Here is an 11,317-nt window from a genome sequence, read left to right on the forward strand (position 1 = left end):
GCTCTGGCTTCCAGGACGGAAATATGACACAACTTAGGCCAGTCGGATTGTCCCCGGTCTTGGGTACTAGAGAGTCCCGCTTCGTCCTGGGGTCGCTACGTTCTTCGGCTATGCATCTTAGACTGCGTGAGCCCATTCTCTCCACCAGGACGGAAAGAGCCTTTCTGAAGGACCGAGAGAGACAGCCTAGTGGGACGATCTGAGCCCCTGGATCGAGACGCGCCTGAAGCCCACATCACGTGGCTGAGCCTCTCGGTGACGTCGACTCCCTTTTTCGCTTACGCTGGCCTGAGTTCGGCGTCCCTCCCTCCCTGCCACGACTCACTCGATGAATACAATAGTTTGCCATTTGCCGCACGAGTCAGTGTTCTCTAGAGAAACAGGGACAATCAGGTATACCTACGTATATATGTGTGTGTGTACGTGTACGGAATTGGCTTATGTGATCTTGGAGGCTGAGATGGCTCACCAGTCTGACTGACTCAAGCTACTGATTCAGACACTACTAAGCCATTAAGTGTTAGGGTAATTTTTTTAATATGGCAACAGATAATAAAGGTTTAGCATCCTGACTGGCATTTTTTAAATGATGTGAGATTTTTAGGTCCTGATTGCTTCTTTCTCTCGGGCCAGAGTTTTTCTCGTCCTGTCCCTGGGGTCTTTATTGGGAACTGTTTCTGAGGCTGGAGGAAGCCTTAGTGAAGTTTGTTTTAGGACAGCGCATGCGTACTGTCTCTGCTGACCCCTCACATGCCAGCATTTTTTTTTTTTCTGTTTCTTTCCCATGAAAAATCTCGCACGTTTCTCTAGGATAACTGCGGTGTCTGAATCTCAGAGGCTGGCCGACACCCTAACTTGTACATAATCTGGCTTTTCTGCCTTGGTTCTCGCAGACATTTTTCTCTATGTTTGTAACTTTAAAAAGTTTCGCCAGGCTATTTTACCGATTTGGGAGCCGTTTTCATTCATTTTTTTGCCAAATAATCAAGGAACCTTTTTTACAACATGGATTCGAATGTTTCTTCCATTCCGTGACAACTTCTTCTGTATTTCCTCTGAAGCTTTCTTTGTCCTGTTCTCCTGGGGGTCCAGTTAGGTGCACATTTATCTCTCGAATCTCTTCTTTAATCTGTTTATCTTTTTTGCCCTCATCCTTTCTCTCTGATCTGTAGAACTTAATATATTCTTCGACCCACCGACTTGATTTTAGGCGACTTCCAATCACTGTTAACTGCCGCCGTTACGGCCCGTTCCACTTTAGTAGGTATATTTTTCATCTCCCGAATCGTTTTACGTCCTGAGGTTATATTCTTACGAAGACTTGTTTGAGAGATTCGGTGGCCTCTAACTTTCAAGACTGCGAATCAGCAAATCCTCTCCCTTAAACTTTGTCCTCTGGGCTGTAAGTGTGATTTATGCTGGGACATTTACTCTCATCCCTCATCATCTCATGTCACTATTGTTTTGACCTGCACGACCTCGGTCTGTGTCATTATTCTCTGTTTGCTCATTCTTAGAGAAGGAGGCCTCTGTTTGTTCAGCCCTGGGTGTTAAGATGGGTTACACAGTCTGTTTAAACATTTCGGCCCAGACGAAGAGAGGAGGGGACAGTGTGTATTTACTGTGCCTTTACTTTGCCCTATTAAAGAGTCAGCAGCCCGTGGGGGGAGGGAGGGGCTTCGGCCCCAGGCAGATGCACCAGTGGATTTCACCTTGGTGCCAAGGGCCACTTTTTATCTCTATGTTTGTGGCAGCAGTCAGGTGTAGCTGGCCTTCCTGGGGGCCGTGCTGGGGGGCGAGCTGCTTAATCTAACAGGACTCTTGGGTTGAGGAGATACTGGCGGACACTTGAGCAGAATCGAGTTTTGTTCCCCCCTCGCCCCCGCAGACTGCATCGCCGCTGCCCCCAGCTGGTGTCCAGGGGCTGGCAGGGATCATGGGACTCTTCTGGCCCCTTCCATCTCCTCGCTGAACGGGCTTCTCTCGTGAGCCTGGAATGACTCTGGCTCGGCGATCCTAACCTGCCATCTGGGTCAGGCTCCGCGTCTCTCGCAGAGATCCCGCGGTGTGTCCGGCCTGCCCTGAGTGGACCTTCTCTCTTTTCCATCCATGGGGTGAGCCTTTTTCTTTTACGATGAACCTCATTCTCCCTCTGCCTCATGCTCCTTCAGTTGGCTAACCAAGCCATGCCTCAGGCCTCACCGTAAACCCCACTTCTTCCAGGAAGCATTCCAGGAATTCTCCCTGAGTCCACACCCTGTGCTCTTAGAAAGTCTCGTATTCTGCCTGTCAGAGGACTCACTGCTGGGATTCTGACTCTGTTCGCTTATCCGTCTTCCTCTGCAGTCCACAGAAACACGCCTATTCATTCGCTCAAGAAATATTTACGGAGAACCGAGTCCATAGATGAGGCACAGAGCTAGGCATGGTTTTCGTCCCCTGCCCAGTGCCTGTCACAGATTATTTACTGAATGTTCACTGAAAAAAAAATTAATGGCCAGCTTCAAGGAAGCAGGCCTGAGATGGTGGCCAGAGACCAGACAAGAATGTCGAAACCCAAGTGGGCGTGACTTCTCCGTGCTCCAGGGAATAAGATCAGTCGTAGGGCAGGGGGAGCCAAGCTCTCTGGCCTGGGCCGGCGTCCTGAGGTGGCCTGCAGGGGGGCCTTCCCGCCAGTGGCCTTCAGGAATTTGCTCCGCCGAGCTCGGGCGCGGAGGGAGCCAGGCTGGGAGCCAGGCAGGTCCCCTGATGCTGCACTAAGACATCCAGTGTGTCTGTGGCTTTCTCCACGGCCAGGATTCTGCATTATCGAGCCCCCGCGCTGGAGCGCTGCGGTTAAGCCTGTGGTCTCGGCACTCAAAGAAACTGACTAAAGTTCTCAGAGCCCCAGTTTGCTTTTCTGGAAAATGAGGATAAGACCAGCACAGCTGTCCCCACTTATCCACGGGGAGACCCCATTCCAAGACCCCCAGCAGACACCCGAATCCATGGGTAGCATTAAATCCTAGAGACAATGTGTTTTTTTCTACACATATGTTCCTATGATAAATTTTAATTGATAAATTAGGCGTAGTAAGAGATTAACAATTAACAGTAAAATAGAACAATCGTAACAATACAGCATAGCGAACGTTATGTCATTGTGGCCTCTCTCTCTCTCTCTAACTGGTCTGGTAACTGAGAGGGCTAAGTGGCCTATGGGCAAGGGGTGTACACGGTAAATACGCTGGACAAAGGGGTAATTTATGTCCCCGGCAACGTGGAGTGGGCAAAGAGAGATCTCATCGTGCTTGCTACTCGGAACGCTGTCTAACTTCCCAAACTTACGAGTCGTTTACTTCTGGAATTTTCCTTTTAATCTTTTTGGACTGCGGTGGACTGTGGGTGACACCACAGAACGCGAAACCGCAGATAAGAGCGGAGACCGCTGGACTCGTGAGGTGGGACATCGCGAGGCCCGGACGAGATCGTGTGCGTAGCTCATCGGCCGAGCATCTGGAGGACGGCGAGAGCTTAATCGATGAGAGTGATATTATCATTTAGGGCCGCTTTTGCTATGTGCTGGGGAAGAGAGGGACGAAACTTTTGGCCCAGTTTGGAGGTTTATCTTCAGCTATCTCTCAGAGGCCCCCCGGGGGTGCGCAAGCCCATCGGAAGTGAAAGGCGGGACCCGCCCTCCCCGGGCTTCCGGCGGCTGCACCTGGAGCCGGCCCTGCGGGCAGCCATTATCCGGTGAGACGGTAGGAGATCGCAAGGGCTGATTACGTCACCTAATCACGGCCACGCATCCTGAGATAACAGGAGTTAGCTGAGCATCACAGAACAAGCCGGAAGGAAGAGCCGTGGTGGAACCAGATCCGCGCAGGCCAGAGGAGGTCTGACGGAGCCGCGGACGCCGGCCTTGGTGCCGTCTGGCATCTGGCTCCCGTCCGAGGCACTGGGTGACTCTCTCTTCAGGGCTGCCCGACATTGAGGGCCCGGTGACTGGACAGAATGACCTCCAGGTGGTTTTCACCTGACCGAATGGGTGGATGGAGGTGCCACCAGCTGACATTTGGGGCAGATGAACAGGTTTGGGAGAAGGAAGGGACCAGGGCCAGCGTGGAACGCGGAGTCTCCCGAGGTGTCTGGGAGAAGTACGTAGAAGGCACTGGACACCACGGGGCTGGGGACACCACCGTTTAGAGTCGTGTGAGGAGGGGGCGGTGGATGCTGTGGGCTAGAGCGAGAGAGCCCAGGAGTGTGAGTAGGATGAGCGGAGGACCACGGGGCGCGCCACGGAGACATGCTGCTTGGAGAAGGAACGTGAGGGGAGGGAAGGCGGCAAAGATGAAGAAGGAAAAAGTCAGATTGAAGGGCAGAAGCAGGGCAGGCTGGGATGCCGCCGGCCGCCTCCGGGAGAATCGTGATTCGCCGGAACTGCGATTCGATTTTATTTTTATTTATTAAATTGAATTATGGTCAACATGCACAGTCACGTTCATTTCGGGCGTACAGCACAGGGATTCGATATTTTCGTACATTACGAAGTAAGTGGTCATCACGACAAGTCTAGAGACCGTCTGCCACCATTCAAGGCTATGACCGCGTTCTCGGCTGTATGGATTCCCTATGCTGTGTATGACATCCCTGTGACTTTTCTGTAATCTGTCACCGGAAGTTTGTACCTCTGCGACTGAATTTGAAAGACACGAAAACGTGAGACGCTCCACTCGCGATGGCGGAAGACCACAGTCAAACAACAAGGAGGTGCCGTCGAAGTTTATTTTTTCACCAGATTGTCACGAGTGGAAAAGTTGAACATTGTGTCGGAGAGGGTGTGGGGACTTAGTAAGTCACGCATGCTTGGCTCTGCGACTCCGTTCCCAGGAGTCGACCCGAGACGAATGAAGACCTTGCATTGACAGGAAGACATATACTTGAATGTTCCTAATGACTGTATCCAAAATAGCCCCAAATGGGAAGGGACCCCCGTCTGCCACCCGGGGGATGGCGGTGCGGCCACACGGTGGAGTTAAGAGGAACGGACAGCTGACACTCGCGACGGCACCCACGAAGTGGAGGAGTGCGTCACGGGCCGTGAAAGAATCCAGAAACAAAACCCCAAGTGCTCTGCGATTCCGCGCGCATAAAATTCGAGAAAAGGCAAAAGCAGATCAGTGGTCGCCAGGGCCTGGAGGCGGGGAGGGTCAGGCGAAGTGTTCGGAGTGATGGAAATGGTCCAGGTTCTGGCCGTGGTGATGGTTACGTGACCGTATATCTTTGTCAGAGCTCGAATTAGATGCATAAACTTGTGAATCCTATAAACAATCCTAGATTTCAAAATGACAGGCTCAGTCTAACAACCACGATTTAAAAAAGAAGGAAGAAATGTAGCCCGATCTAAAATGTTTGGTGACCAGGGGAAATTAAACAGGACGGGGTGGGGAGAGCCTGTTTGGTTGGGTGCTTGTATGGTGGACTCAGCCGGGGCATCTTGGCGGGGAGGGGACGGGGCTGGATCTCAGACCGTAGGAAGCTGGAAAGTCGATGCAGAGGGAAGTGGCGATCATCTTCCGAGAAGCTCATCTGTGCATAGATACCAAATAAACATGACCCAGCCTCTCTGGTCACAAAAGAAATGCAGGTTATAATAACGCCACCTCCATCGTGGCTCGTCTGCTAAGTACAGTCTGATAACTCGGTGGGCCTGGGCGTAGGGCAGTGGTGTATAATCTACGTAGAAAGCAGTTTGGAATCAAAGACACCCCAGCCCCCCGCCACACACACGATGTATCGATTCCAACCTGGGCGCTCAACTAGGAATTTATTCTAAGGAAATGATCGGACACGTGGGCAAAGGTGGGGACATAGGATTAAATCAGAATGTCACTTATTACGTAACCCCATGGAGACAAGGGGACTGACTGGGGAGAATACGGTGTGTCCCCCCCAGAATTCGTGTTTTCACCTTTAAGAGGTTTTTTATTTTCTTTGGATCTACATAGTAATTTGGGTGAGTGGACAAGGGAGATGGTGGATCTAGGCTAAATATTCCTTTTTTACCTTCTGAAATTTGAACCCTGTGAATCTGTGACCTATTGAAAAGTTAAAATAAGTATTTTAATAAAATGAAAATTAAGATCTGGAGTTATAATTACTAAAAAGTGAAGGTTGTTTACAATATAGTATTTAGCGGGAAACATAGACGGAGGGCAGAGTAAGCATAACTTTTGTAAAAAATATTTTCGTAAAAACAATATGGGTAAAGCATTGTAGGAGAAACAGCAAAATGTTCTCTGTCCTTGGTGACCAGGATTTTTGTACTTTCTGATTTTCTAAAAGAATGATCGATGAAGCTAGGCCTTGCATAACTGAAAAGACGCTTGCATTTGGGGCATGCGTGAAAAGGCGTCGGTGTCTGCGTGGTCACCCGCGTGCCACGGGCTCTGTAAGGCGCCAACCTCGCGGCCCGCATGAGGAGTCTGGGAACGCCGTTTCTGCGACTCACCTGTAAACCCCAAATGGTTTCAAAAGCAAAAGTCTTTTCTAAAAGCGGCATAAAAATATCACTTTCTGAGTGATAGTGTGGCGGGGAGGGGAGCGGGGGCAGGGGGAGAGTCGGGCTTTTCTAAAAGCGGCATAAAAACATCACTTTCTGAGCGATAGTGTGGCGGGGGGCGGGCAGGGGGAGATCAACAGGGATCACGGACGAGAGGGTCTTCGCGGGCGGACGGGGCCAGGATAGCGGCAGGGGCTGGAGGGGGCACGTAGGCTGTCATTGAACATGGTGGCTGAGGACGGCGCTGGGACAGGCTGAGGTGAGGAGGAGCCTCCTTCTCCAAGACCAGAGGGAAAGGCGTGAAGACGTCGCCGGGTTTATTGGCAGAGTCTGCGCCCGCCCGGCGTTCTCTGGGAGGCCCGCGCACCTGCGGAAGGCCCCGGGCTGTGGGGCTTGTGACGAGAGCACCGCCTGGAAGCGAAGTGAGTCACACCACCGAGTCACCGTGACACAGCAGGATTTCCCAATCAGTCCGGGAGTCGGGGCGCTTGGAATGTGTTAGAATCATGGATGCCTGGGCCTCTGACGCGGACCTACTCAGCGAGACATTCCAGAAGGGGACCTGATGGTCTTTGCGTGTAACGGGCGCCCCACGTGGTTCTTCCCTGCAGGGGAGTTGGACCAGCACCGAAGGGCAGGACTCGGCCTGAAGCCGGGGGTGCCCAGCAGCTCTGGCCTCTCTGGGGGGCTGGTCAGAGCCACGCGTCCCACTCCAGACCCGAGAAATCACTGTCCACGCTTGAAATTTGATCCGTGAGTGAGTCACGGGCACGCAAAAGCTTGAGAAGCATCATGAGAAGTCACCGCTGTTGCCGTGTGTCCACTGGCACAGAAACATGGCCGTCCCTGCTGGCGAGCCTACCAGCGGGACGAGAGAAAGTCCCACGGTGACCGGGGTGGTGAGGGCGGACAGGTGACAGGGTGGGTCAAGTGCTTGAACCCAGGGTCTAGCGTGGGAACAAGGCCGGGAAGCGGCAGGCGAACCAGGAGTCTAAGGGAGCCTGAGGGGTCCAAGATTCGGATCGGGTCAAGAAGCCGGGGTGCGGGGGACAGAGGAAGAATGAAGAAGGATGTGGTAGGTCCGTCCGTGTCCATCAGGTGGCCCGGGAGTGGCTGGTCACAGAGCAATGGAGACGACACAGCTCGGAGCAGAGGGACCGAGGTGTCCTGCTTGTGAGCCTTTCGCGGAGCAATTTGCTTGAGGAGGGGACCTGTGCTCGTTTGTTCAGCCACCACCCGCTGCGGGTCCGTGTAGTTCGGGTGGGACGCGGATGGGCACCAGGGATGGGCACATGACAGACGCGGCCACCTAGAGCGCTCTGTCCTCTGGTCACAGTGCTGGGTTCAGCACTGGGCACGTGACCCGGGCAGGACCCTCAGAATCCCCTGGTAAGTTGGGTCTATGAAAACGGGGGAGGAAGGAGCCCATTTTCTTTGGGGTGGTGGGGGCAAGGAGATGAGAGAAATGTGAGGTGAGGCACCCCAATGACTGACTTGCACCGGGGTCCGCCCACGCCGAAGGCCATGTGCATCTGGACGTGGCCTTTGAGTGACGTGCTCCCATCCGCCCTTGTGAGTGAGCCGGGGTGCCTGCAGCGGGGGCTGAAGTCTCTGTGGGGTGCGAACAGGGCCCCGGACGATGGCGGGTGAGGCGGGCAAGGACGAGCGGGGGGGCCTGTCAGGTGCCCGGAGCTCCGGAGGACGGGGAGGGTAAGAACTGGCATGCAAGGGGCAGAAAGGATTGGAGGGGAGGGGTGTCGAGCCTCCTTGAGAAACGCCGTGGGCGTGGCAGCAGCCCCCACCCACAGCCAGGTGGGCTTCTCGGCCCGGAGGCCTGCTCCCAGCCTGGCCCGAATCTGCGTCGAACCCTGGTCCTGACCACAGCTTGGCCCCCGACGCTGACCACCGTGGGCTGACCCTTCCTCTGGCCATAGTTTGACCTTTGACTCAGGCCCCCTCCCAACCCTGATCCTGTTCTTCTGTCTCAGTGTGAGGCTCCGGGAGCCAGCCGGCCGGCTCAAGGCAACCAGCGTTGACGTAGGAACGTCCAAACCTGCAGAGAATTTTCATGGCGATTTGTTTGAGCCAGACTAGGGTACACCCGGAGAGCTCGATGGACGGAGAGTGGCGATGTGCGTTTTCTCTTCTGCGTCTGGAATTGAGGCGGGAATGTGAGGACACCCGCATGGAGGCAGGAGAGCAGGGTGCGGGGGGCCGACAAGACGACCCGCTCTCTGGAGGGGGCTCTGCCGGGGGGCCTGGCCGAGAGGCTCGCCCTGGCACCCCACAGGTGTGCCGACCTGGATGCCCAGAAACCACGGCCGGGCTCGCTTACGGCCGAGATGGGTCTTATACTAGAGGAGTCACCGGCCTGGGGCGTGACCGCCCACCGTGACCTGCCCAGCGAGGAATTCACGGTCAGCTCACCGTGCGAGGTGACTTTCTGTGGAACCCCTTTTTGGTCCACCTCAGCCCTCCCCTCCCCCTTTTCACGAGCTGCCTCCATCACCTGCGAGGGCCTGGATCGTTATTCTAGGATCTCAAGCGTCGGCTCAGGAATCCAAACGCAGTTTTCCATCTGGAGAACCAGCTGCTGACCTCGCAGAGGTGACGAGGACACCGCTGTGGCTCCCGAGGTTTTCCGGAAGCCTGCTGGTTTCCGTGAACTGTCCGTCAAGCACGTGCAGGCTGGCCCTTGTCGATCCACTGTCCAGAGCCGATTCAAACGGGGCCTCCCCGGTGGCCCAGGACGGAGTCTCCAGTGCCAGCCCTAAGCCAGGACGTCTAAGGCACAGGAGCAGATCCCTTGAGGTCTTCGGGAGCTGTGAAGCCCAAATTGTTCTCTTTAAAATGAAAGACACAGCAGGGTTTGGGGTTTTTGTTTTGCCTTGTTTTGTTTTGTTTTACGTCAGTAAGTTCCAGAGGACACGTCCTTGTGGTCCTCACAGTATTTTTTGTGTCGGATTTTGCCTCAAGGGCAGCAGAGTTTTCGTTGGCGGTACCTGCCCGACCTCAGCCCATTCGGTTACCGGTAGGCGGCCTGGCTGATCATGTTTGGTGATGGAAAACAGCAAAGACCCTGGACAACCACCGAGGACATTTCACGAGCCAGGCCCTCGGCCAAGCACGTGGTACCCGCCTGATCTCATTTTATCCTCAAAGCCAACCGTGAGCAGTGGAAACTGTTCTTAGTCCCCCTTACAGACGCGGGAACTGAGGCAGAGACCGGTTAAGTAATTTCCCCAGAGCCACACAGCCGGGAAGCGTTGGGCCCTGGGTGTGAACCAGGTCCCAAGACTCAGTCGAATGACTTCGGAGTTTCAAAGTCGTTGGTTAGGCGGGGGCAGGACAGACGGACGGGTGGATGTGAGGACAGACTGACGCGTGGATGGGGAAATCGATGATAAACGGCTGGTGTCGAAGGAGGCAGACTTTGTCCCGCCGTGGCCGAGGACCTGGGGACGGGCTGGCTCCAGGAGGCGGGCAGGGAGCCGCGTCTCGCCGACGCGCCCTCTGCCCTTCTTCCCTTCCTCACGTCCTTACGTCACTCACCGTCACGTGGCTGGGTCGGGGTGCCCTGAGTTTGGCGGAGGACCCCCGTGTACGAAAAGACAAGCCACGGGCTCCCTTGGGGAAGCCTGTCGAGGGGTCACGGCTGCTCTTTTCCGACACATGCCGGCTTCCCACAGCGTGTGGCGGTCCCTGTGGTTTGTGCTGACCCGGCTCACCTCCCTTCTTGTGACGTGGGCAGGTGAAGGCTCTGGGTCAGTGAGGTTTTTGTAGGGGAGCTCGGTCCCCCCGCTCCCCGCCAGCGCAGAAATAAGCCTGCGACGCGGGCCCGGGGGCCAGTCTCCCAGCCCTTGGCCACAGTGATCGGCTGGAGAAAAGGCCCACGTCTGTCCTGTGCCGGCCCCTTGGACAATGTCGGGTTTGGGAGTGGCCGTGAGAGAGAAGCCTTCTCCGGGGGTGCTGGAGGGTGACCCTCAGGTTTGCACACTTGTCGAGAGGATCCCTCACCCAGTGTTTATGACTTTTGTGTAAATACAAGTGTGTGTTTCTAATAATGTTATTAAAAGGGAACAAAAGGCAGCTGTCGGCCTCCCGGGTCTGTGCAGCTGCTCGGCAAACAGTGCTGTCACCTAACACTCGGCCGGACACCTGCAGGCCCCAGAGGAGCTGACGGGGTGGGGCCAGGCCCCCAGCAGGGCCCCTGGGGGCCGGGCCGAGCAGCACCTGCTCCTCAGCGTCCAGCGGGGCATGACCAGCGGCCTTCGGTCTGCAGCCTCAGCGCAAGCCCGCGTCTCGGGAGCCCTGCCCACCCCGGGCCGGGCCTGCGGAGGGAAGGGGCTGGGGCAGCCCCTCAGCTGGACGGGCGTGTGGGCCAGAGCTGGGCCCGGCTGGGACCTTCCTGGGGAACAGATGGTGGGGAGTGTCTCGTGGCCACCTGGGGGTGGGGGCGGGTGGACCCAGAGAGAAATCTGCCTCTGGGGGGCATTTCCCGGAGCACCAGGCTGCATGTAGGGTCCTGTTCACATCTGCGCAGCTGCTGTCACCTGCCACTCCTCACTTTCCTTCCTTTGTGAGGTTTTTTGATATTGTGCAAAAAAAATTACGCTTCAGAGAGGAGTGCACAGACACACGTGTGCAGACGGGGGAGCAGACAGCCGTGTTCGCACCCCCTGGGTGAGAAGGCGCCGGCGGCAGCCCGTCCTCCGTGGGCCGGTCGCCCGGCTCCCGCCACCCAGAGTGTCCTGACTTCCCCGTCAGTGTTTCCTG

Source organism: Pteropus alecto, unplaced genomic scaffold, assembly GCF_000325575.1.
Source record: "Pteropus alecto unplaced genomic scaffold, ASM32557v1 scaffold15, whole genome shotgun sequence".
Taxonomy (NCBI): Eukaryota; Metazoa; Chordata; class Mammalia; order Chiroptera; family Pteropodidae; genus Pteropus; species Pteropus alecto.